Here is a 24,380-nt window from a genome sequence, read left to right on the forward strand (position 1 = left end):
GGCCTTCCCGTGTTTTGTTTTTATGTTACAATCTAAAAATAAGGGCTGTGATTGGCCATTTAGTAGCCCCTATGTAGAGTTGCCGGCCTAGCCGGTAAAACACCTGCCAAGGCCGGGGCCGGTATTACAAATTTACCGCCAATGCAATTGCTGATAATTTGTAATACCCTTTAAAAAAGCCCCTGGCCTGCCCCCAATTTGCAAAGAACTTACCTTTTTTCCAGCACTGTGGACGTCTCTGCGATGTTGCTCCGCCCCTTTTGCGGCACACCACGTAGCTCCGCCCCCTTTTATCATCAAGGACTGCCCCTTTTGGTGCCCGCCCCCCACTGTCCTGTAAAATTTTTTAATAAAGGTGGCAACCCTATGTGGATTGTCAACCTACATCGAGGCTCTATTTAACAGTACATCTGTTTTTTATGCCAAAACTTACCTCCAAGCCAAGAATTCAAAAATAAGCCCCTGCTTTGAGGCCACTGGGAGCAACATCCAAGGGGTTGGAGAGCAACATGTTGCTCATGAGCCACTGGTTGGGGATCACTGTCTTAGAAGCTAGACCAACCAGTAGAATTACTTAGTCTGAGCAATTTGTACAATAATGGCCAAGCCAGACTAAGAGGCAAGCAGTCACAGGAAGCTCATGGTTCATGGAGGTGTTCAGTCTATTGCACTAACCCTCATAGCAACATCTGTTATTTCATGAAGGTTTATTTGCTTACAACACCTACTGTCCTCCCACCCCAACCCAGAAGCTCGAATGCTGTGCATACTATAGGTGGCGCCACACCAGACCTTTCTACATGAAATGTGTGGAATGGTGGAGGGAAGTGGTTTAATGATTCAGCCAAATATTTTGTGGCTGGACAACTCAATTCAGCGAAATTATGAAACATCAAATCAATTTTGTTATGAGCCGTAAGGATTGTTGCCTTTAAGATATACATTTAGGGGCCCATTTATTAAAACTCAAATTTTTAGAGAATTATTATACCCCAAAGCTGCTAAAAACCAGAATTGGAAAATACACTAATCTCAAACCTGTTGAGTTCATGAAGTAAATGGCAGTCTCTGAAGAAAATTTGGGGGTTTGGTCCAATAATCTGAAAAAGTTGAGTTTTTAGAGCTTCAATCGTACTCTACAAATTGACGCTCGATTTTGTTGTGACGTTTTGTCACTCTGATTTTCTCGAGAAAAATTATTGATAAACGAGTTCAAATCGTGGAAGGGAGTTAGGTCGACTTTGTTTTCAGAAAATAAAAATTAATAAATTCGAGTTTTAGTAATTTAGCCCCATAATCCTTTAGTTTCTCTTAATCTCAAGGTTTGCCTTGCTTTTCATCTTTAGCCTCTAACCTGTTGTGAAATGAGAAATGCGAGTCATATCCTTAGCTCATGTAGAGTTAACAAGCACAACCTTTAGCAACAGTTTCCTTCATCTATGGTTTCACATGAGAAAGTATATGGGAAATGGAAATTTACTGAACACGCTTAGTCATCTGATACTTTGGCCAGAAGAACGTGGCCATTGTTTAGATTAAGTTCTTTGTTTTGCTTGTGATATCCTCTGTGCGCAAACTATATTACAATTTGGTTTTTCCACTATAAAAGAGTGCAAATGGAAAACCCATTAAAATAGCTCAAAAATAATAAATGAAAGCTTACATTATACCCTCCTCTGTTATTCACCATGTCGTGTTGAGTGAAAGAAAAGGGTCGATAATATGTGTACTTAAAAAAAAAAACTGGGTTTTTCAGATTACATGCCATTAATAAAATGTATAGGCATATGGAGGATGTTAACATTGTCACTTGCCTTTCAACGCCCACTAACAACCACGTGGTGGGATTATGCCTTTTAACTACAATTTTAATCTACTAGTTGCTTGCTGAAGATCAAGGAAGAATACACCTGCTCTGGGTTTCTATGTTTTCTGGTAAGAATGTTGCTTCATTTCTTTAGTGTCTTTCAGATATGTCAACCTCCACTGACCCAACTCCAGGTGATTTTTGGACACACACTTTACACTCGCAATCAGGGTCGCCATCAGGGGGGCACAGGGGGTACATTTGAACCGGGACTAAAGGGGGGCTAGGCTGTGCTGCAATTTTCAAAATAGTTGGGCCCCCCTTGACAGCGCTGAACCTCCAAAGTCCGAAGCTCCGAAGACCCAAAGTGCCCAAGACCTGAAGCAAAAAAGACCTGAAGTTGAAGTCCTGAAGCCGAGAAAAGACCAGAAGCCGTGAAAAGACCCAAAGACACAAAAGGAGCCAAAGCTGAAGCCCCGAAGCTGTGAAAAGACCCAAAGCCACAAAAGTAGCCTAGAGTAAGTTCCACTGACCACCATTGTGTTTTTTTTTATTTGATTAAACCCCTGACCACAAATGTATTATTTTAATACTATACAGGCCCCTGGACACCAATGTTTTTTAAAAATATTATATGGGACCCCCTGACCACCAATGTTTTTTTGAAAACTTTTATGGGAGGCCCTGACCAACAATTTTTAAAACTTTTATGTGGACCTTAGCTACCAATGTTTTTTTTTTAACTTATAATGGGTTCTGACCACTAATGGCTTTCTATAGCTTTTGTGTGGGGGATTTACAGTTTTTAGCTCTGTCTGTGTGGTATTTTTACTGTGGCATGGGGGTAGGCTGGATCTGGGGTGGGGCTTGGGGGCTGGGGTGGGATGGGAACAGGGGACCCAGAAAATGTTGCTGTATGGAACCCCTGTTACTTCTGATGGCGGCCCTGCTCCCAGTTACAACCACACCAAATATTCATGGGGGCAGACAGTGTGTTTTGTTTTTCTTTGTCTATTAGATGAATATAAAGAGCATTAATATTAAAACTGTAAAGCCATCACCAATTTATATCACCTACCCCACTCTCAAATTGGCAGAGAATGGTGTTGCCTAAGGAAGGGGTGTACATAGGATTTGTGCCAAGGACAATATTCCAGGGCTGGTGTTTTTTCTTCAGTATATGATTGATTCCTGACTTCAGGCTTAGAATTCTACAAGTTTTCTAAATGTATGCACTTGTCCTTCAAACCAATGATAACAATCTGGGGATAAGCGGTTTCTTTGAACCTTAATTATGAATTTAGCTATTTTTAATCTACCACAAAAGAAACTAGTGTTGCTAAGGGTGGGGAAGGACAGGGGCTCAGTAATTTAGTCTGATAACCCAAACTATGCTCTTTAAAACCTAAGGGAAAACCCACAGGAACCTCCTATCTCAGTTGTGGTAGTCCCATTTTTTTTTATTGTTTTTATAAACTTTTATTGAGGATTTAACAGAATATCAGAACATATAAAAAATATTTTTTTTCTCACTGAAATTACTTGGCTGACACTACTGTAAGGGGCTCATTTATCAAACTTTGTACATAATTTTGCCATATAAGTTTTGCACATAAAATGCCAGAGTAAAAAGCAGCAGCTGCTCAAAAATTCTGTCTAAAAAACAGTAATCTAAAAAACAGTAATTGCCGTTTTTATGCAATTTTCATTTTTTCATTAACTTGAATATGTTATGTTATAACTATAATGCTGTTAAATAACCATACATATGTGGAAAAATCAAGCAACATAAAATAAAATACACAGCATTATTTTTACACTGCTTTTTACACTTAACACAGCATAATAAATAGGCCCCTATGTAAAAATTCTCAATCTGCACCAAGAACCAGAAATGAAGTTCTATACAGCTGTGATCATTTTATCAGGTGCCAAATAGAAAAGTCATTTTAAAGTTTAATACATTAAATTAATAATATGTAATAATAAAACAGTAGCTTGTACTTGATTGTAACTATGCTGCAAAAAACCCATATTGGTGGCAAAACAATCCTGTTGGGTTTATTTAATGTTTAAATGCTCTTTAGAAGACAAGGTAAGGCGATTAAAATACTGAAAACCCTTATCCAGAAAAAACCTAGATTCCAAGCATTCTGAATAATAGATCCTACAATGTATATCTGAACTTCGAAAAAAAATATCATGCATCCATATAAAACACAAATCCCTCTAAATTCTTTGGCATGGCACTTGAATTCTTAGATGAAACAAATAGGGGGAAAATATATTTGGAAGGGGCATCCGGCAAGTTGGTAACAAGCTTTTGGTTAACACAAAAACCTTGTTACCCGAGAGTAGGGTTGCCATCTTTTCTGGAATAAAAATCTGCCTTCCTATATTTTTATGGTTTTTCCCTATAAATAGAAACAAGAATTTCACTTGCACTCAAAGGCTGATTAACACAGAGATATACCCTTACACTTTATTGGCCGAATTTGGATTTGGAGGGTGCCGATCCCTCCTTCACTGTGCACCAGGCGCTCAGGATCGAAGGCCAGGGTGTGCGAGCGATTCTCTTCTTCTTTTTCCCTATAAATAACATTGGCATCAATCAACATTTTTACCGGCCAGGCCGGTAAAATACTGGCCAGGCGGCAACCCTACCCGAGAGAGCATGGCATGGCAAAATGTGTAGAACTGCTGCTTGTACAGGTATGGGATCCATTATCCAGAAACCCAGTTATCCAGAAAGTTCGGAATTACGGAAAGACCGCCTTTTATCCATAGACTCCCTTTTATCCAAATAATCAAAATTTTTAAAAATGATACCCTTTTTCTTTGTAATAATAAAACAGTGCCTTGTACTTGATCCCAAACTAAGATATAATTAATTCTTATTGGAAGAAAAAACAGCATGTTGGATTTGTTTAATGTTTACATGTTTTACTAGTAGACTTAAGGTATGAAGACTCAAATTACGGAAAGATCCGTTATCCGGAAAGCCCCATGTCCCGAGCATTCTGGATAATAGGTCCCATACCTGTACTATCAATTGGTGGAAAATTAAGGTGGGCACACATTGGTCATCCTTGAAGGTATAGGACATATTGCCCTGCAGGTGAATAATCAGATATTGTATAGTGTTGCCATTTGAAGATCTGAACAATTGGATCTGGCAGGAAACAAAGAGAAGCTATAGTTCCTCTGACTTTCTCATCTTTTCAAATCTACCCAGCACTTGCCAACAAAGTCAAATTCTTAGTTTGGATGAATGCACTGTGATCTGATTGCAGGATAACCTGTTACAAACGGATATAAATGTCCAGACAGTAAAAGAAATTTGGGCATACAAAGCCAGTATTAGAAACATGATGAAAACCAGGTCTTGATTCTAGACTTTGTTAGATGTTTTGCTCTCTAAAGTGACTGCCAGATATCACATGCAAGACACAAAATGACTCACTTTCAGTGAGTGGGTGTAGATGTCTTTAGTGTGTGAAGGATATGTGTGGGTTATGACACCTGATTTACATTCATTTTCTTCATCTTATCACATAGACCAGTATCAGTATAACCAGTGAGGACATTTGTAATAATATCAAAGATGATATCAAATAATCTGGAAGTGTCCCCTTGTTTCCTCCCTCATCTTTCCTTGTTTTCCTTGTTTCTTATTTAGATGTTTTGATTTTAAAAGGGGACCACGCCTCACATCTCTTTGATGTTTTCTTAGAAACAGGGTACTGGGCTTGGAGAATGGGTTGGGTTAGATTGGGAGGAGGCTTAGATGAGTAAAGACATAACTTGAGTGAACCAATAATTGCCATATTTGTTAGACATTTGTCCTGGATAGGGATCATTTAGCCTTAACTTCTAATTGGTTTATCTTCAACTGGTTATATCTTTATATCTCTTCTGAGATGCTGCTGGCACAGTGTTTACTTCTGGACAAAACATGTACCTGTCTAGTGGAATTAGACAACTCAGTTGCCCCTATAGTCATAAAAGCCAGATGAGCCCTGTCTGCTATCTTTGGAAAATGGTAAATGCCCTGATTAAGGACTTGCAAAAACTACAAAAAGAACTAGGAAGTATGGATCAGTTTGCATGTCTTTGGCACAACCGTGGTCATCAGCTGCCTCCTGTGCTAAATAATCCACCAAAAGAAAACTGCCATTTCTAGAGTTGGCATTTTGACAGCTCTTGCAGTAATATTCTTCTTCAACCACGTGTGTGAGCTGAAATGATCTTTGATTGTTATTTTGAATGATATGTAGGATACGTCAATAGTTGAGTTTCTACTGACCAATAGGAAGTCAATAAGAAAATGAAATCCTACTTTGCGGCAGACTCAGCCTGAAGCAGCGACCTAAACTCACTTTTGTAATCTACTAAATTATCCAGTAAAAAGTAGCACCTATTCAATATGCAGATTCAGGACCTGTTATCCAAAAAGCTTAGAATTATTTGAAGCTATCTCCCATAGACTCCATTTGGAGTAAGCACTAGCGGGGTGGCTACACATTGGAGAAGCAAAATAATAGGGTGCACCATATTTCAGGTTAATTCTAATACAATACCAGTAGACTCCATTTTATCCAATTAATCTAAATGTTTAAAAATGATTTCCTTTTTCTCTTTAATAATAAAACAGTAGCTTGTACTTGATCCCAGCTAAAATATAATTAATCCTTATTGGAAGCAAAACCAGCCTATTGAGTTTAAATGATTTTCTAGTACACTAAGGGGGTCATTTATCAAGGTGCAAATTTATCTTAGTATTTCTAATATCAAACTTTAAGCATCTCTGAATTCCCGAATGGACCTTATTTATGAAGAAAAAAGTCTGGCAAAATAGGAGCTTTCCACAAAAACTTTTTTCAGAGTTTTCGGGGTTTTTTGCATCCAAAACCCCGAAATCATCGGATATCGGTACGGACATCAATGCAGACACTGGGACCTTCCCCATTGACTTATACCAGACCTCGAGAGCTTTTAGATGCCGGGATTTCGGATTCAGCGTTTTTAGACCATTGAACTGTAATAAATCTCGAAAAATGTGTAGTTTTTTTTGCTCTGAAAACTACGAATTATTAGAAGTTCGGATATTCGGACCTTGATAAACAACCCCATTAAGGTATGAAGCTCTAAAATACAGAAATATCCCTTATCTACCCCTTTCGGGGTTTCTTGCATCCAAAACCCCGAAATCAACGGATATCGGTATGGACATCAACCCAGGCACTTATACTGGACCTCGAGAGCTTTTAGATGCCGGGGTTTCGGATTCGGCGTAATTAGACCATTGAACTTACATAAATCTCGAAAATTTTTTAGCTCTTTGCGCTTTTTGCTCTAAAACTACTAATTATTTGAGGTTTGGATATTCGGACCTTGATAAATACCCCCTTAAGGTATGAAGATCTAAATTACAGAAATATCCCTTATCTAGAAACCCCCAGGTTCCAAGCATTCTGGATAAAAGGTCCCATGCCTGTATTCTGTTTTTTATATTCTCTGCACAGGTTGCGACTCCTAAAACAATATATCCGAAGCCATCTAATTAACAGACCTGGAAGAGAAACTGTTATACAAGAACCGAAAGGAATAAACAAATACTGCCTTTAGTAGCAATTACATTTACAAACTTTACATTTTACAACTTTAAAACGATCAAACATTTTTAATGAATGTATATAGGGAAGTTGTTTAGAATGACATTTCTCTTTCAGTTTGAAAACAGCAGTGGTGCAGGCTCCCCTTTAATTCAAATGGAAATATTCATGAAAGCTCTAATATCTTGGTACTTTGGACAAGGGATCAGGAGATGATAACAAGAATATTGCACAATTGTTCTACCTAAACAAGAGAGATGCTTTTTTTTTTTTTTTTTTGCTGTCAGCAAATTATAAGTGAATCATAGCTTGTGTTTTCATAAGAAGATTAGCGATTTCACTAAGTACACAACTTGAGGCAAGAAAAATCTCTCTTACAACATGCCTGATAATATACCAGTTCAGCCAGTTCCTTTTTTATTCAGTATGAATATGATAACAGGGAAGGAGAAGTGATTGGCTGATGTCACAGCACAGCTCCTGCCTGGAACTGCTCAGACGGTACATGTGTTCTACAGTCTAGACTGCTGGTAGTGTGTTTCTGTTTACTAACAGCATCTGGCTGGACGTTCCAAAACACTGTGACATGAAGGGTGCACAAACACATGCACTCTTTATTACTAAGCTCCCCCTTTACCTAATGCGTGCATTCAGAATAGGTGCCACTTGTGCACAAAGAACAGCTGCCGGGTTTCAAGATTACAAAAAGAAATGACTGAAGATGTTTAGAAACGAATGTACTAACTAGTGTTTTAGCATTTTGTCCACTTGTTATAGCCTGACATTAAATTAAAACTATTATTTATATTGTATTCTAACCATACATTCACTATGTATTCTAATTAGGAATGCACTGAATCCAGGATTCGGTTCGGGGTTCGGACAGAATTCTCATACCTCCCAACTGTCCCTTTTTCGGAGGGACAGTCCCTCTTTTGACAGCTCAACCCACAGTCCCTCATTTGTACTGGAAAGCAGGGCCGGAACTAGGGGTAGGCAGAGTAGGCACGTGCCTAGGGCGCAAATCTTGGAGGGCTCCAGGCACGTACCTTTCTCCGCTTCCTACCCCTAGCCGGCTGAGTGCGCTCCTCTTCAGTCCTGCGTACTGTCTGTGCGCCTGCGCGTGCGCATGCGTGCGCGTACAGGAGGAGAGCTTACCGGAAGGGGGTGCCGGTCAGTCAGTGCACATGCGCACGTACTTCCAGCACGCACGGTGGAAGGGGCGCCACGGCTGGCTGGGTTGCCTGGGGCGCCTGGCCGGCGTGGCCCGGCCCTGCTGGAAAGTCCCTCTTTTCTCTGCACTGAACAGCCAGAAAAAGAAACAAAGTTTCTCACTTAATTGGCTTTTAGCAGAGAGCCCAGAACAACTGACAGGTGCAAAGAAGATACTTTGTAACAATTTTGAGACACAAAAACACAGTTTAAATAAGGAGAAATATTTTCAAACTTTCATAACCTGCCAAATTTTGTAAAACAAACATGGTAATTAGGGGGTGTGGCCACAGAAAGGGGTGTGGTCAAAAAATTGCTGAGCTACGTGCGGGAAAAAAATGTTGTCCCTCTTTTTACTTCCAAAATGTTGGGAGGTATGAATTCTGCCTTTTTCAGCAGGATTCGGATTTGACCAATCCTTGTGCCTCGCCAAACCAAATCCGAATTCTAATTTGCATATGTAAATTGGATTGGGAAGGGAAATCGCGTAACTTTTGTCACAAAACAAGGAAGTAAAAAATGTTTTTTTCACTTTTTCCCTTCCCGTCCCTAATTTGCATGTGCAAATTAGGATTCTGATCGGTATTCGCCCAAATCTTTCATGAAGGATTCGGGGATTCGGCCAGATCCCGAATAGTGGATTCGGTGTATCCCTAATTGAAACCATAAATTTTGCTGCCTTCCTTTATCTTTTAAAAAGCCAAGTTGTTTGTCTGATAGCAGCATTCTTATAATCGTCTAAGGGTAGTTTACACAGGGCGTTTTGGGGAGATTTGGTCGCCTGGCGACTAATTGCCTCGTTTTTGCGGTGACCAATCTCCCCAAATGCCTTCCCTGTTCCTGCGCCGGCTAAAATTAAAAAACGGCGGCACTAAACACACGCAGCGGTTCGTTTTCCAAAGTCGCCCGAAGTTTCCTCACGAGGAAACTTCGGAAAACGAATAGCCGTGTGTGATTAGCGCCGGCGTTTTTTAATTTTAGCCATCGCAGGAACAGGGAAGGCGTTTGGGAAGATTAGTCGCCAGTCGACCAAATCTCCCCAAAACGCCCTGTGTGAACTAACCCTAAAGAGTAGGAAAAAAAACGCTCTGTACAAACACCGAACAAAAACATATATTACTGTTTTATTTGTGTATTAATACGATTTTTTCCATAACAAAAAAATGCATGTGCGGACAAGCCCCGTGAACTCTGCAGATGTGTCAACGACACACACAGTTTCTCAAAATACTCTGTAATTTAGAGTGACAGTTGCACAATTATGCAACGTTAAATAAGATAATAATCACACAAGCCCCCCGAAAATGATATCTTTACATTGAGGGAGTTCTGACATTAATACTCACTTTTGATTACAGGGGGACTGACATGTAGGCCCACCCTTCTTCCATAATTGCAGGAAATGGAGCCCTTAATGTATGTTTAAAAGACTTCTAATAATGGATGTGTGACAAGGCCGGGGTGTCAGCTTTCATCCCTAGGGGCAATTCCAGCTGTTATTAAGATACTCCATAATAATATGTACCCTCTATGATTAACTCTGCATAAACCTACATCGGATCCACACTAATATGCCTGCATTCATGCATTAAATATCAGCATCCAGTTTAATGTCTATGCCCTACACATCCCTACAGCATGCCAACATAATGAACTATCATACCACTAATAAAGGACTACATGGGATTACATATCTCCCAACATTTTGGAAATAAAAAGAGGGATAAAAAAGTTAGCACGCGTATCGTATTTGCCCACGCCCATTTTTGTGGCCACACCACCCCATAATTACCCCATAATTTGGCAGGTTATGAAAGTTTGAACACATTTCTGTGTTTTTTTCAGTTATTACAGTTTTGCTAATGAAGGTGACTTGTGTCTTGCTTGGTCAGACCGTGTTACCCGGGGGTGTAATTAGACATTACTGGGCCCCACAGCAAATTATTTTTCAGGCCACTAAAATATCTAGAAGTTTTGTACTGGTCCAGTGGGACACTGGGTAAAAACTGGATGGTTCTGGCACTTGTGGGGCCCCAAACCAGCACCTGTCTACGGTCCTTGCTGCCCTCTAATCTCGCACCCCTCCAGACCTGACCACATTAGAGATGCACGCGGGTCCTGGAGGGGGGGGGGTTGCGACAGAAGCAAGGGGCCTGTAGGGAGGTTGCGGCAGAGGCAGGTGGGTCCAGAGGGGGGTAGGGGCCCCTGTGGAGAAAGCCCTGGTGTGCCTCCAACCATCCAGTCCAACAATGTATGAAATAGGGCCTCATGGGGTCCCTATACCTCCTGAGCCCCCTGCAGCGCAAGGTCTGCTTCCTCTGTAGTTACACCCTCTAGAATCAGAAAGTTTGTCATCCATTCATTGCTATGTTCTAGCTTACACAAATAAATAATATAATTAAAATAAACTAGAAACCCATATTGCTTTATTAATGCTGAATATTCAGCCCCATGTCTCAGCATATGGAAGACTCATGTCAGTTGAACATGGATGGACAACCAAAGCCCCCTCTGCCTGCTGCTGACCTAGAGACCCCATCACTAGTTATGGGCGAATTTATTCGGCAGGCGAGAATTTCTGCGTTTCTCAGCCGGAGAATGAATTCACAAATTTGCCAGCGACATATATATATATATATATATATATATATATATATATATATATATTTATATATATATATATATATATATATATATATATATATATATATATATATATATATATATATATATACACACGCAAAATAACAAAAACAGAATGAGTAAAAGGCTTGTGTAACACAGGTCTTAGTCATGGTCATATTTAATAGACCTCGAAGTGAAATGAGTAATGATAAGCAAATCCCAAGAATACAGTAATTAGAAACAACTCGTTCCAGATGCAATTGTACATTAACTATAAAAGAGACATTTAACCCCTTCCCTGTAAATTACAGGGCACTCTGTTGCTTGTCATGCCATGGGCAATAGCCTGTCGTCATCAAAGCAGGCGCTGTAACTTTAAATGGAATATGTTCAAGAAAATCGACTTATCTTTACTTCCTTCTGAGTAAACAAAAGATTAGTTCGCGTGGCACGTATGCGCATTAAACAGAGGCCCAGGAATAAATGAGGACAGCACAAGCTGCCATAAATCTGACACTGAAAAAATACCCTTTGGCATTTAATCACATTTACAGGCACGACAATGATACAGCATTAACAGATTCATTTCTTGGCAGCGTGACACCAGCGTAAACAAAAGCCAAGCGCTTAAAGGGCGCAGCCTGTTGGGAATTCGAATCTCCAGTCATTCTTGCTAAATGGACAGGATGTGTGGAAAAGTGTAACAAAGAAGCGCAAGTCAGCTCTAAATCATAGAGTGAACTAGATAACATGCAGTGTCCTTTATAAATATGTCATTTTATCTGATGTGCTCAGATCTCTTTCCTAAGGATTAGAAATGAATCAGATGGGTGACTATATTCCGCAAGCATACAAAAGCAGCTTGCATGGTAGTCTTTAATGTGCATAACATATCTCTAACCCATTCTCCAACATGGTCAACTCATCTGGGAGTCAAAATGGAGACATAAATCCAATCCTTAAAGGAGAACTAAACCTTTGCCCATCCTCTGCCCCCTTCACCAGCCTCCATTGCCCTACCCTAAGATTGTCATGCAGCTTGCAAGGTACCCTTTAATGTGCATAACATATCTCTAACCCATTCTCCAACATGGGCAACACATCTGGGAGTCAAAAATTAGACATAAATCCTTAAAGGAGAACTAAACCTTTGCCTATTCTCAGCCTCAGCCCCCTCCACCTGCCTCCATTGCAGGATTCGGATTCGGCCGGTCAAAAGGATGCGGCCGAATCCGAATCCTGCAATGGAATCCGAATCCTAATCCTAATTTGCATATACAAATTAGGGGCGGGGAGGGAAATCGTGTGACTTTTTGTCACATACCAAAGGATGTAAAAAATGTTTTCCCCGCCCACCCTAATTTGCATATGCAAATTAGGGGTCCGTTTCGGTTCGGTATTCGCCCGAATCCTTCGCCAAGGATTCAGGGGGTTCCGCCGAATCCAAAATAGTGGATTAGGAGCATCCCTAATAGAAAGTCAGTATTTAGTGGGCTGGGGGGGCTGTTTGGGCCTCTGTGTATCTGTGAAATGCCAGGACCTATTTTAATTCTCAGTCTGGACCTGTTCAGGATAATGTTCAAGCATCAGTCACAAAGTTGAAGTTACACAGGAGTTGGATATTCCAACAAGACAATGACCCTAAACACACTTGGAAATCTATGCAGAGGGAGAAGTACAATATTCTGGAATGGCCCTCACTGACTTGAATATCATTGAAAATCTATGGGATGATTTGAAGCAGGCTGTCCATGCTCGGCAGCCATCAAATTTAACTGAACTGGAGAGATTTTGTATGGAAGAATGGTCAAAAATGCCGCCATCCAGAATCCAGACACTCATCAAAGGCTATAGGAGGTGTCTAGAGGCTGTTACATTTGCAAAAGGGGCTCAACTAAGTATTGATGTAATATCTCTGTTGGGTTTCCCAAATTTATGCACCTGTCTAATTGTTATGATGCATATTACATATTTTATGTCACTGTACAAATACTACTGTTTCCATAAGATGTTATATTTTAAAAGGAAGTTGCTACTTTGAAAGCTCAGGCAATGATAAACAAAATCCCAAAGAAATAAGAGGGGTTCCCAAACTTTTTCATATGACCGTATCTCTAAACTATCGTCCATAGTGCCTTTCTGCAGTTTTATGGCAGGTTGGCAGACAGGGAACTTTTCAATGGGGGACAATGGAGATGGGTCGAGGGCAGCTAAGGATGGGCTAGTGTTTGAGAATGGGTTTATGTGTCCTTTATTACTTTTTGACTCACAGGTATGTTGATCATGTAGGAGAATGGGTTAGTTCTCCTTTAAACTGACTATTTTGTGCCTTCTAGCTCTACAAAGCAGAAATCCCAAACTTAATAACAGATGCAAGTAGATTCTTTACACGAGAATCATTCCTATTTGCCCTATGTCTGTCATCTTGTGATATTACCAATTATTGTTTGCCAATATTATCCTATAATCAGATTTCTTTAGGGCAGATATAATCGTTTGGTGTACAGAGTTGAAAAATCTGAGTAATATTTTGATATCCCTAATATCAACAATGATCTTATGAAAAACCAAGATGAGAAGGCAGAATTTCCACCAGTGGGCAATAGGTATGTAAAAGGGTATGTTCAATGATGTCATGTGGGTGGGACAATGATGTTGGGCAGGACCGCCATCAGAAATCGCAGGGCCCCATACGACAAAATTTCCTGGGCCCCCTGGGCTGCGCCAACCGCAAGCGCCCACCTACAGGTCCGCCTTCCCCACCAGACAGTAAAAAAACAAAAAAAATATTGGTGGCTAGGGTTCCCACATGTTAATAAAAAATAAAAAGATATTGGTGGTCAGGGCCCCCCATAAAAAAAAACATTTGTGGCCAGGGCCCCCCCCATAAAAAATATTGGTGGCTGGGACCCCACATGAGAAAAAAAATTGGTGGCCAAAATTGGTGGCCAGGGCCCCCCCCCACATTATAAGAAAATTGGTGGCCAGGGCCCCTTAAACGTCCATGCCTTCCCGAAGTCAGCTGCTCTCAGAAAGATGGGGGGCCCGGCTAATCAAGTAAGTGTGGCGTGGCCGGGGCCCCCCTTACCCTCGGGCCACCTACAACTCTCCCCCCTGTCCCCCCCTGATGGCTGCCCTGATGTTGGGGGTCAGAGATCAAACCATATATTGAGAAGGATTTGGTGTGTTACCTAAAACAATTGGAGGTTGCAGAAGGGAGACTTGGTTTTGAACTGGACAGCCCAAGGGAAAATGGTGACAACCCTAATTCTCTAGCATGTTGTGAAGAAGACTAATTTCAATAACAATGAGATGATTAACATGGCTCTACTAGGGGTGATTCTTATTGGAGAACCCACTTGCACCTGTTATTAATTGGGATACATACTTTGGAGAGTCAGAGGGCTAAAAAGGGTTAGTTTACAGCAGGGATCCCCAACCTTTAGAACCCGTGAGCAACATTCAGAAGTAAAAGGAGTTGGGGAGCAACACAAGCATGAAAAATGTTCCTGGGGTGCCAAATATGGGCTGTGATTGGCTATTTAGTAGCCCCTATGTGGATTGTCAACCTACATTGAGACTCTGTTTGGCAGTACACCTGGTTTTTACCAAAACCTGCCTCCAAGCCTGGAATTCAAACATAAGCACCTGCTTTGAGGCTACTGGGAGCAACATCCAAGGGGTTGGGGAGCAACATGTTGCTCACGAGCTACTGGCTGGGGATCAATGGTTTAAGGGGAGGTTTATGAGCAGTTTACTCCTTTTGAGCATATGAAATAACTGCACTCATCTTTGGCTGCTAAACAAAATTCTAAAAGCCATTTATCTAACCAAGCTAAATTTTGAATATAGTAAATAATCTGAATCCAACTGTCAAATCTAAACACCATCTCCTGTGATTAATTACTTGGATCCGTTCCTTTGGGATGCTGATATTGCTGGATGGAGTTTGACTTAGTGTTACAACAAACCCTTTCTATGCTTTTGCATGGCCCTTTGGTTCTTTTCTGTTCTTGCATTGCAATTTAGGTTTTAATATCGTTTTTTTGTGTCACATTTATTGAGAGATGCCAACATTTTCATGGAGGCAGGACTTAATGATCTGTATCCACTGTAATTAAATGTTCATTGGAAATCTTCGTAGCAGACCTCATTAAAATAAATATGATTTTTTTTTTTTACAAAAGCTTAGGGGGTTATTATTTATAATAGTCCAAATTTATCTCAATATTTTCTGCTACAAACTCCGATCAAATCCGCTCTGGGTTTTTTTACGCTTATTTATTATTATTACATTTTCCAAAAAATTTGCTTTGCTGGAAAATAAAAATCCGATTTTCAAGTTTTTTCTCTGATTTTTCCATCAGATTTTCATGATTTTTTTCACGACCTGAAAACTGATAAAACTTCGGGGTATTGCACAAACCCAGCGCACATCAAAAAAACATTTGGACTTCTCCCATTGACTTATATGCAACCTCGACAGGTCTGAGATGCCAGATTTTCAGATTCGGACTTTTCCATCCTGAAGGTTTAATAAATTCCGAAAAATGCGTGATTTTTTAAAAGTCTAATTTTATAAAAAAAAATCTTTGTGATTTTTGCATTCGGAGTATAGGAAATAACCCCCTTATATTCGGTTTTATCCCGTTAACATAAATTGCAACATCTTGAGCTGTGCACTTATTAAATGCATTCGTTTGCTCTTGTGATGTATTATAGTAAGCACCAGCGGGGTGGCTACACATTGGAGAAGCAAAATAACAGGGTGCACCATATTTCAGGTTAATTTTAACCCACTACCAGTAGACTCCCTTTTATCTAAATAATCTAAGTCTGAATTTATCTTAATATTTTCTGCTACAAACTCCGATCAAATCTGCTTGGGTTTTTTACGCTTATTTATGATTACATTTTCCAGAAAATTTGCTTTGCAGGAAAAAAAAAATCTGATTTTCGAGATCTTTTTTGGATTTTTCCATCCGATTTTCACGATTTTTTCGGAATTTTAACCAGAACTTCGGGTTACTGCACAAACCCAGTGCACATCAAAAAAACATTGTGACTTCTATTGACTTATGTGCAACCTCGACAGGTCTGAGATGCTGGATTTTCAGATTCTGACTTTTCCATCCTCGGGGTTTAACAAATTCCAAAAATGTATGATTTTTTAAAAGTCTCATTTTATAAAAAAAAAAAATCACACATTTTTCGTGATTTTTGCATTCGAAGTTTAATAAATAACCCCCTAAATGTTTAAAAGTGATTTCCTTTTTCTCTGTATTAATAAAACATTACCTTGTACTTGATCCCAACTAAGATATAATTAATTCTTATTGGAAGAAAAAACAGCCTATTGTGTTTGTTTAATGTTTACATGATTTTCTAGTAGACAAGGTATGAGGATCCAAATTCGGGAAAGATCTGTTATCTGGAAAAACCTCAGGCCCCAAGCATTCTGGATAACAGGTCCCATACCTGCAATACAGCCTGTAAATGTATTTATGTTATGGTCACTCTTGTTTTGCCTGCTGCAGGGTTAACCATGAGTTGAGTGCCATTGGCCTTGTAGTTCTCAGTCTGGAAAAATAAATGGCATTGGCACATAAACCCCAGTTTTAAACAGTGCACTTCTCCCTTTAAGGAGGAGCAGTAGGGAATAACCGTGATCATATGACGTCTATTAACAGTTTAACAAATTGCTCCAGAAATCAATGCCAAAGATACGACTGCTGCACAATGAGCTTTACATTTTCCATTACACAGTGATTAGAGCCAAAGTGTATTCCAAATAAATTCTCAATTAGCAATGGTCTGTATCAGCCAAAGTGTCAAAACAAAGAAAGACATTGCATTAAACATGGAGTTTAGCATAAAGGCAATTTTAGAAGGATTATTCGTCCTAATTACTTAGCGATCTTCGTCTTAATGACACTTTTATTATTAGATATATATATCTCTGATGGGGGAACTCCTACAATCAATTTGGAGTCATTTTGTGGACTTTTGAAAAAATGTTTTCTCAAAAAAAGATTTTTTTAAAAATTTGTGTTTTTTGGGTTAAAAACCTTGAATCGAATTTGATTTGAATTTGATTCAAATTTGAAGCCCGATCCTATTCATCCGTTTTTAAAAAATTAGATTTTTTTTTTTGAATAAATTTCGATTTTTTTCCCTGAATTTCAAGTTTATGGGTGTTGATGGTTTGAGTTTTTAGAAAACTCCCATAAGCTCAAAATTCGCCCCTTAGTATATTATAGAATATCCTATTCTTTGCAAATTTTTAGGGATGCACCCAATCCACTTTCTGGGATTTGGCCGAATCCCCGAATCCTTCGTAAAAGATTCCGCGAATACCGAACCGAATCCAAATTTGCACATGATTAGGGGCGGGAAAGGCAAGGGTGGGGGAAAATGTTTTTTACTTCCTTGTTTTATTACAAAGTCACATGATTTCCCTTCCCACACCTAATTTACATATGCAAATTAGGATTCAGTTCAGCCATGCACTAGAATTCGGCTGAATCCGAATCCTGCTGAAAAAGGCCAAATCTTGGCTGAATCCCGAATCCTGGATTTGTTGCATCCCTACAAATCTTTTAGCAATATATTATAATGGGAAGTTTACTTTAAGTTAACATATAGGGGGTTATTTGCTAAACTCCGAATACCTGAAATCCGAAAAATTCGGGATTTTTTTTATAAAATTGGACTTTTAAAAAAATCTCTAATTTTTCAATTTATTATACTCCGAGGGCTACAAAGCCCGAATATAAATACGGCATCTCAAACCTGTCAAGGTCAAACAGTCAAGGTTGCATAAAAGTCAATGGGAACAGTCCCATTGATTTTTGGTTGTGTCAGGGGTTTCAGGCAATTTCACAATGTTCACAATGAAAAATCCGGAGATTTCGGGGAAAATTCACGAGAAAATCTGAGCTTTTCCCGCAAAGCAAATTTTCTGAAAAATTTAATAATAAATAAGTGTTAAAAACCCGAGCGGGTTAGATCGGAGTAGGACCTTGATAAATAACCCCCTTAGTATATTATAGAATATCCTATTCTTTGCAAATTTTTTAGCAATACCAACCTACTGGCATAAGTACTTTTCGGTTTCTTATGCAGGTAAATCGATAGCAAATGCCAATGCAAAGGGGTGCTTGATTGCCCCCCTAAGGAAAGTGGCATTCTATACAGGTATAGGATCTGTTATCTGGAAACCTGTTATCCAGAGAGCTCCAAATTATCGGATAGACTTCTCCCATAGACTCCTTTATAATGAAATAATTTTAAAAACGTGTTACCCTTTTCTCTGTACTAATAAAACAGTACCTTGTACTTGTCCCAACTAAGATATAATTAATCCTTATTGGAGGCAAAACCAGCCTATTGGGTTTATTTAATGTTAAAATGATTTTTAGTAGAATTAGGGGCAGATTTACCAAGGGTCGAATTGAAAATCTGATTTTTATAATTCAAATTTCGAGTTTATTTTAGGGTAAATTGACTAGGTCCAAATTCCAAATTCGATTAGAGTTTAAAAAAAAAAATCTAAATTCTAATTTCGAAATTTATCATGTACCAGCCCTTTAGCCCTTTAAGAATTCGAATTTGACTATTTGCCATCTAAAACCTGACAAACTGGTGTTTTAGCCTTCAATCCAACAATCAATTTGGAGTCGTTTGGTGGACTTTTGAAAATGTATTTATTTATTTTTTTAAAAAAAACCTCAAATCGAATCCAATCAAATTCGTTTCGAATTCTATTCGAGTTTGTAGGTCGATTCTATTCACCCAAATTCTTTTAAAAAATGTATTTTTTAATAAGTTTCGAATGGTTATTATTTTTCCGAATTTCAAGTTCATGGGAGTTTATAGGAGTTTTTAGAAACTCAAATAAACTCGAAATTTGACCCTTGATAAATGTGCCCCTTAAAGTATAGAGATCCAAAATAAGGAAAGATCCCTTATCCAAAAAACCCCCATGTCCCGAGCATTCTGGATAACAGGTTCCATACCTGTATCACATTTTGCGTTGGGTTACTCCTCATAATTGCAAAGAAGGCTAAAAGCCCCCCACCTTTATGCTGTGAGCAAGATGATAATATTTGTGTTTCTCACAGTTTATATAGTTGACATTATTGACTTTTCAATTCAGTAAATATCTTTTGCATAATAACACTTCAATAACACTCCCATATGCTAATTTGGGGAATGTCCCCTTGCCAACTCTGAGCTGGTTTTAAAGCCAAGGGATCAACTGTAAATAAAGTAAATAAATAAACAACAACCAATTATTAACTCATTAATTGCTGCAGAGGGACAGAGGGGTTTAAGTAACTGCCTTATGTGTGTGCTCTTTAATTGAATATAAAACAATAAAGCAATCCTTCCCTACAACAAGGACTGTTTTATTTTAACTAAGGCACGTGCCTAAGGTTTATGACATTCAGGATGTTTCATATTTTGCTTTGGCAAGTTTTCAGGGGAAAGTGTCACAGACAAAACACTAAGCACTGCCTGAGAAAAGCACATTAATTACTTAAGTGTTATTGCTGTTGTTACTGGGCTTATTATCTTAAAGTCAAATCTCACTTTTTTCTCTGGAAAAGGCCACCGGGAACAAAGCTCCATAAATACTGTGTGCCATGTAACATTAGTTTTACTTGTATAGTCAGCGACTCTGTGCTCATTGGACATACAGGTACGGGATCGGTTAATTGGAAACCCGTTTTATCCAAATAATCCAGATTTTTAAAAATGATTTCCTTTCTGTCTGGAAGAATAACAAATTCATTGTACTTGATTCAAACTAAGATATAATTAATCCTTATCGGAAGCACAACCAGCTTAAAAAAATTTCATGTTTACATGATTTTCTAGTAGATTTACAGTACTAATATACTGATCACATAAAGGTTAAAAAGGAAACTCACTGTGGAATCATATTTAAAAGATGCCATATTTTCACTCCATTGTATGTACATGATGGGGATGGGTTCCTGTAAAACAAAATCATTTATATTAGATGAGCACCATCCCTATAGGGCAAATATTATCAGTCACAAACAAAGTTAACCGTCTAGATTGCTCAAAATTAGCCAATATTGCTGTAAAATGGCTAACGTTCAGGGTTTGATCCATGTATGAACTTATAAGTAAACTTAGCAAATCTTTGATTTGTCAAAGATCAAAAAATGTGTAGAAAGGCACTCAAAGGGGCCCATTTATTAAACCTCGATTTTTTTGCTGGTCAAGGTTTTTAGGGGAAAAACTTGAATTTTCTCCATAAGCCCTACGCATTTTGTGCCCTAGGGGCTCTTAGTTATAGGCTCGTTTTGGTACTAGTTACCTGTCCCTTTTTTAAATCCTTTGATTTGCTTGCACTTCAAGCATCATAACTAAATGGTCAGATTTAAGCTGAGGATTCAACAGCTTATCTGCCTGTGTGTGTGTTATGTTATGAAAATAAAACAGACAGACTTCTGTGTAAAGTGACCTTGGGTGTCACTGTCTCACCTTGTTTAAGGTATAACTAAGTCTGCCATTCAGGTGAATTCACACAACTTACTTACATGAAAGCACGCACCATTGTTTTGTTACGTTATGTCCTATATCTCAGTTGACCTTCTTTTGTTTCCTTTACGTGTATTTTCTAATAAGATTCCAGAAATATCAGTGTGTGGATTTGGCAATTTCTCAAGATTTTCAGCAAAATTTGGTTGGGCTAACTGAATTTGAACCATGATTTTCATGTGGTTTTTACAGAATGCTTGTGGTGAAAAAAATGATTGTTCCCAGCAGCCGAAACACAGGACTTGCTTAGTCTTCTGGCCAATTCTGATTTCATAATATGCAAGTGAAGCTTCAGATCTATTTCAGTATTTACACTGGCCACACACTTAAGGGGAGGAAGAGCTGACAAACTGACCAGATACAAATACTGGATTGGGTTCAACGTTATTTTTTACTTTTGTGCACTCACACCAAAAGTTTTATTAGCTAAAGTAAACTTTAAATCTTAAAGTGTGGTTATCTGGATTTTTTTGGTCTTGGCATTACGCTAAAGTTTGTGTGTTAATAATTGATAATAATAACTTATTATATAATTATATTGTTTTATATTTTAAACAACCACAATGTACTATTATTTTCCTTCAAAAATGTCATTATACCTGTGCTGGTACAATGTATACAGGCCCTTATACAGGCAGTTACATCGAACAGTGATTTGTTCCAGCTTGGAAGAATTTTATTTACTGCCTCCTTCAGCTGGCTTTACCGTTAGTAATGTCTTCATTCTCTGAGGCACTAGGCCTTGCCCTCTGCTGGTTTTATGTAAGGGAATAATAACAGAAAATAAGAGCTATGGAAGGGGATAAGGAAGGTTGTTGTCAGCCAGTATGGAACAATGGAAAAGATTAAAGCTGAAGCTTAGTGATGGGAGAATTTATTCGCCAGGCTCGAAACGGCTGTGAAAATTCGCTGGCGAAAATCAGTTTTTTGGACGCTGGTGCATTTTCGCCAAAAAAAGGACGCCGCAGTCAAAAATGGACGCCGGCATCAAAAACGAGATGCCGGCGCCGTTTTGCGAATTCGCCCATCACTACTGAAGCTTAGTCAATAAAACTTGGGTAGAAAAGCACAAGCATAATATTTATACATAAGCAAAATGAAAAAATAATTATTATTATTTCTATTGGTCGTTTTATTGGATCTATAGGTTTATACATAGTAATATCTACTTGCTTCAACAGTTAAAGGGGATGGCACCCTCAGCTCTCTAAAATACGTTGCCAAAGCAAACGGAGACAAAAGATTATTGAGGATTTAGAATCCTACTGGCACTATATCAGCCATCTATCCATTATTTAACATATGGATTTGGAATCCCAATATTATACAGTAATTAAATATCAAAAGACAGCAGGGTTTTTTTTGTTCCATACTAGAAAAACTTTCTTTAAAGGGATACTGTCATGGGGAAAAAATTTTTTTTCCGAAACAAATCAGTTAATAGTGCTGCTCCAGCAGAATTCTGCACTGAAATCCATTTCTCAAAAGAGCAAACAGATTTTTTTATATTCAATTTTGAAATCTGACATGGGGCTAGACATTTTTTCAATTTCCCAGCTGCCCCAAGTCATGTGACTTGTGCTCTGATAAACTTCAATCACTCTTTACTGCAAGTTAGAGTGATATCACCCCCCTCCCTTTCCCCCCCAGCAGTCAAACAAAAGAACAATGGGAAGGTAACCAGATAGCAGCTCCCTAACACAAGATAACAGCTGCCTGGCAGATCTAAGAACAGCACTCAATAGTAAAAACCCATGTCCCACTGAGACACATTCAGTTACACTGAGAAGGAAAAACAGCAGCCTGCCAGAAAGCATTTCTCTCCTAAGGTGCACAAGTCACATGACTGGGGGTAGCTGGGAAATTGACAAAATGTCTAGCCCCATGTCAGATTTTAAAATTGAATATAAAAAAAATCTGTTTGCTCTTTTGAGAAATGGATTTCAGTGCAGAATTAACTGATTCATTTTGAAAAATTTTTTTTTCCCATGACAGTATCCCTTTAAGCTCCAGTTACAGGAACAAGGAACATGATGCCAGACAATGTTCAGATTGGTGTCTCATAGGAGGCCCATAGTCCTAGAGAGCAGCAAAAAGATTTAACTGAGTAATGTTACTCGACTACAGCTCCCAGCATGCCTAAACCCTTGATAATATGCGAAAGTATTCTGGGATTTGGAGTCCAGCAAAATCTGGATAAAATACAGTTGAGCAACATCTCCTATAAGGCCACTAGATTTATCTGCAAAACTTCTTGCTGATAGAAAAGCTGAAAACTGGATTCCAACCAGTTACACGACTTTTTGTTTTTCTAAGTCAAAACAAGATGTATCTGCTAAAGACATTTTCTTTCTCGCTAGTAAAAGTGAAGATATATTTCCTTGAGCATAGTGTAACCCCCGGGATTCGAATGCAGATCATGTCTGCAAATCAATTTAGCAGTCGACTTGTGGTAGGAGACACAATTGTACAAGATAGTAGAAATAAAAAGCTGAGTGTTGCCAAATACATAAACGAATGGTCTTCATACTAAAGCAACAGAGTTTTCCAAAGTCGTCTGTCTAGACTGAACTACTTATTACTTATGTACTAACCACACATTTATTAAAGGGGTTGTTCACCTTCCAAACACTTTTTTCAATTCAGTTGTTTTTAGATTGTTCCCCAGAAATAAAGACTTTTTTCAATTACTTTCCATTATTTATTTTTTTACTGTTTTTCCAAAATCTAAGTTTAAAGTTGAATGTTGGTGTCTCTGGTGTTTCAATCTGGCAGCTCAGTAATTCAGGTGCAGACTCTGAACTGTTACAATTTTGCAACATTAGTTGATAAATTTCTCAGCAGCATCTCTGGAGTATTAGCAACTATTGTATCAATTCTAACAGCTGCCTGTAAGAAACTCTTTCCGCTCAGCAGGGACAAAGATAAGAAATGTATCAACTAAATGTATCAATTTAGTACAGTTTACAGAGTCGGCGACCCCCCCTCCCAGAGCTGCCTCAAAAGGTGAAAAATGACACTTTACACTTCAATATTAGAAGAACGGTCACACATAGTAAATAGAAAGTCATTGGAAAAAGTTTATATCTGGTGATCTATCTGAAAACAATTAGTTGTTTGAAGGTGAACCACCCCTAACATTTAGGGGCAGATTTATCAAGGGTCAAATTTCGAAGTGTAAAATACTTCGAAATTCGACCATCGAATTGAAATACTTCAACTTCGAATATCGAAGTCGAAGTATTTTTCACCGAATTTGGCCATCGAACGATCGAAGTAAAATTGTTTGATTATACGATTTTAGCGTACGATCGAACGATTTTACTTCGATGTGGAAAGACATAAAAATGGTTTAAAAGGACCCTATTTAAGTGTTACCATTTTTAGGCACTGGCGATTTACTTATGGGCGCAGACGTAACTATGCTAGCGAAAGAGACAGAGGCAAGCGAAAGAGACAGACCCTAGCGCTTATTCACACTCTATCATCAGACTTGCCTTCTCCAGCTCAGACCAGGCAAGGTGCATATTTTTTAGTGGAAAAAG

The 24,380-nt window shown here is 38.7% G+C and overlaps 1 long non-coding RNA gene across 7 annotated transcripts in view; it reads right to left on the reverse strand.

The window, feature by feature from the left end:
- LOC108716608 overlaps window positions 1-24,380 on the reverse strand; it is a 442,310-nt gene that overhangs the window by 151,945 nt on the left and 265,985 nt on the right. For all 7 annotated transcript variants that reach the window (XR_005961207.1, XR_005961210.1, XR_005961206.1 and 4 more), the window contains one exon: window positions 20,196-20,261. This is a non-coding gene — a long non-coding RNA (uncharacterized LOC108716608). The remainder of the gene's footprint in view (window positions 1-20,195; window positions 20,262-24,380) is intronic.

Source organism: Xenopus laevis, chromosome 5L (assembly GCF_017654675.1).
Source record: "Xenopus laevis strain J_2021 chromosome 5L, Xenopus_laevis_v10.1, whole genome shotgun sequence".
Taxonomy (NCBI): domain Eukaryota; kingdom Metazoa; phylum Chordata; class Amphibia; order Anura; family Pipidae; genus Xenopus; species Xenopus laevis.